The sequence below is a fragment of the Heteronotia binoei genome, chromosome 21 (genome assembly GCF_032191835.1).
Source record: "Heteronotia binoei isolate CCM8104 ecotype False Entrance Well chromosome 21, APGP_CSIRO_Hbin_v1, whole genome shotgun sequence".
Lineage (NCBI taxonomy): Eukaryota > Metazoa > Chordata > Lepidosauria > Squamata > Gekkonidae > Heteronotia > Heteronotia binoei.
Genome location: NC_083243.1, coordinates 8356590 through 8358994, shown reverse-complemented (window position 1 = coordinate 8358994; position 2405 = coordinate 8356590).

The window sequence follows — 2405 nt, the reverse complement described above, 5'->3', positions numbered from 1 at the left end:
GGAAGGAAGGAAGGAAGGAAGGAAGGAGGGAAGGAGGGAAGGAAGGAAGGAAGAAGGGAGGGAAGGAAGGAGGGAAGGAAGGAAGGAGGGAGGGAAGGAAAGAAGGAAGGAGGAAGGGAAGGAGGGAGGGAGGGAAGGAAGGAAGGGGTGTAAAGAAAGCAACTTCAAATGTGTTCTCCAAGCCAGCTGATGGGGCAGTGGGGGCTTCAAGAGCCACGCCGTATGTGTGAAAGAGCCACAGTTTGGCCACCCCTGTTACAGAGCAGCTGCAAAGAAGAGCAGAATCTGGCCCCCTTGCAGGCACGTACTTGAAGCAGTTTTCTTCATAAATGCTGTTCCAGATCTTCCAGGCATCGGGCCCTTTGTAACCAGTGTAGCGCTCGGGATTGAGCAGGAGGTCCACATACTCCGCCTCGGGGGACTGGATATCTAGGAAGGGAAGACATCCCCGGTCAGAGACAGACATCTTTGGCAGCGCCTGAGGGCACCCACACAGCAAGCAGATTGAAGCAGGACAAGCCCCATTACAGAGACCTTATGTGGGTGTGTCAAACTCATCTGTTATGAGGGCCGGATCTGGTAAAAATGAGACCTTGTCGGGCCGGGCCGCGTGAGCCATAAAATGTAATGCCAGGTAGCGGAAACATAAACTTTATAAAGGAGACAGACAAACACAATTAAAGGGGTTTTTTTTAAACTTAAAGCATGCTTAAAAGACTAGAACTCTTGCAATATTTTGTTTATTTCTTTGATAACTGACGCCTCTTGCTCGGAATTATTGCCTCAAAATCTGGAGACAGTGTCTGTGCTGTAGCAATCCTGAGTATGCTGTTCAGGTGTTATTTGGATATGCGTCTGTAAGCTGCAAACCTACTTTTGGTTTACTGACATTCATGACAGAAATCTCATGGCCAATGCTTCAAGCCTAAGACCCAGAGGAAAACATGAAGCGGCTGGGCATTGCGAGCTTTTGTACATCAGTTGTTTCACGTGCCGGTCAGCCGATGGAGAAAACCGAGATTGTGCTCTGTGGCTTGACTGAGCAAGCCTAGCAAAGCAAGCTGTGAGGGAGAAGGAAGCAGACAACAGTTGCTTGTGGGCCTGACAGGACAACATGTTTGACACCCCTGCCTTACAGCCATTTGAGAAATCACTGGATTGTATTCTGGCACTCCAGTCAAGCCACCGTGGCACCATCCTCCTGCCCAAAGTGCTTTCCTCTGACATAAAGAGGCCCTGGGAAGCGAAAGTTGAGCAAGGGGATAACTAGAGTCCGAGGGAGAGGGGGGTTCAGCAGAGGCAGACAGGGGGCAGACAAGGCAGGTACTACCAGGGGGATGAGAGATCTCTTCTATATCAAATTGACGAGGGTCCCTGTCTCGCTTCTCCCCTCCCTTTTTCGCACAGTGATTAGGGTTGTTACGGGGAAAGGAATTTCTTTTTCCAAAATTCATTCTTTTTTTTTTTTTAGGCACTGCTATCAATTCCTCTTATTCTCTTTTTTGAAAGAAGAATTTCTCTTTGATTTCTCCTTGTAGTAGGGAAACCAGCCGTAAAGAAAACTGAAACATCAGTCTTTGCAGTTGCTTTACATACCACGCCACAGGGTGGTGCTCCGGTAGGAGGACAGGAAGGTTTGGGAAGGCAGCGAAATCCAAAATGTTTGCCAAACCTCTCTTCCTGCCTCTCTCCTCTCCTCCCTTCAAATTCTTTCTTTGATCAACCTGGAATTGATTAGAAACTGCCTCCCAATTCCTTAAAAGAGGGGTCCCCAACCCCGGTACCGGTCCGTGGCCTGTTAGCAACCGGGCCGTGAGTTGTATAAATATTTCATCATATATTACAATGTAGTAGTAGTAGTAATAACAATACAACACTGGATTTATATCCCGCCCTCCACTCCGAATCTCAGAGCGGCTCACAATCTCCTTTACCTTCCTCCCCCACAACAGACACCCTGTGAGGTGGGTGGGGCTGAGAGAGCTCTCCCAGAAGCTGCCCTTTCAAGGACAGAGTCTCAGAGCGGCCTACAATCTCCTTTCCCTTCCTCCCCCACAACAGACACCCTGTGAGGTGGGTGGGGCTGAGAGGGCTCTCCCAGCAGCTGCCCTTCCAGGGACAGAGTCTCAGAGCAGCCTACAATCTCCTTTCCCTTCCTCCCCCACAACAGACACCCTGTGAGGTGGGTGGGGCTGAGATGGCTCTCCCAGCAGCTGCCCTTCCAGGGACAGAGTCTCAGAGCGGCCCACAATCTCCTTTCCCTTCCTCCTCCACAACAGACACCCTGTGAGGTGGGTGGGGCTGAGAGGGCACTCCCAGCAGCTGCCTTTCCAAGGACAGAGTCTCAGAGCGGCCTACAATCTCCTTTCCCTTCCTCCCCCACAACAGACAGCCTGTGAGGTGGG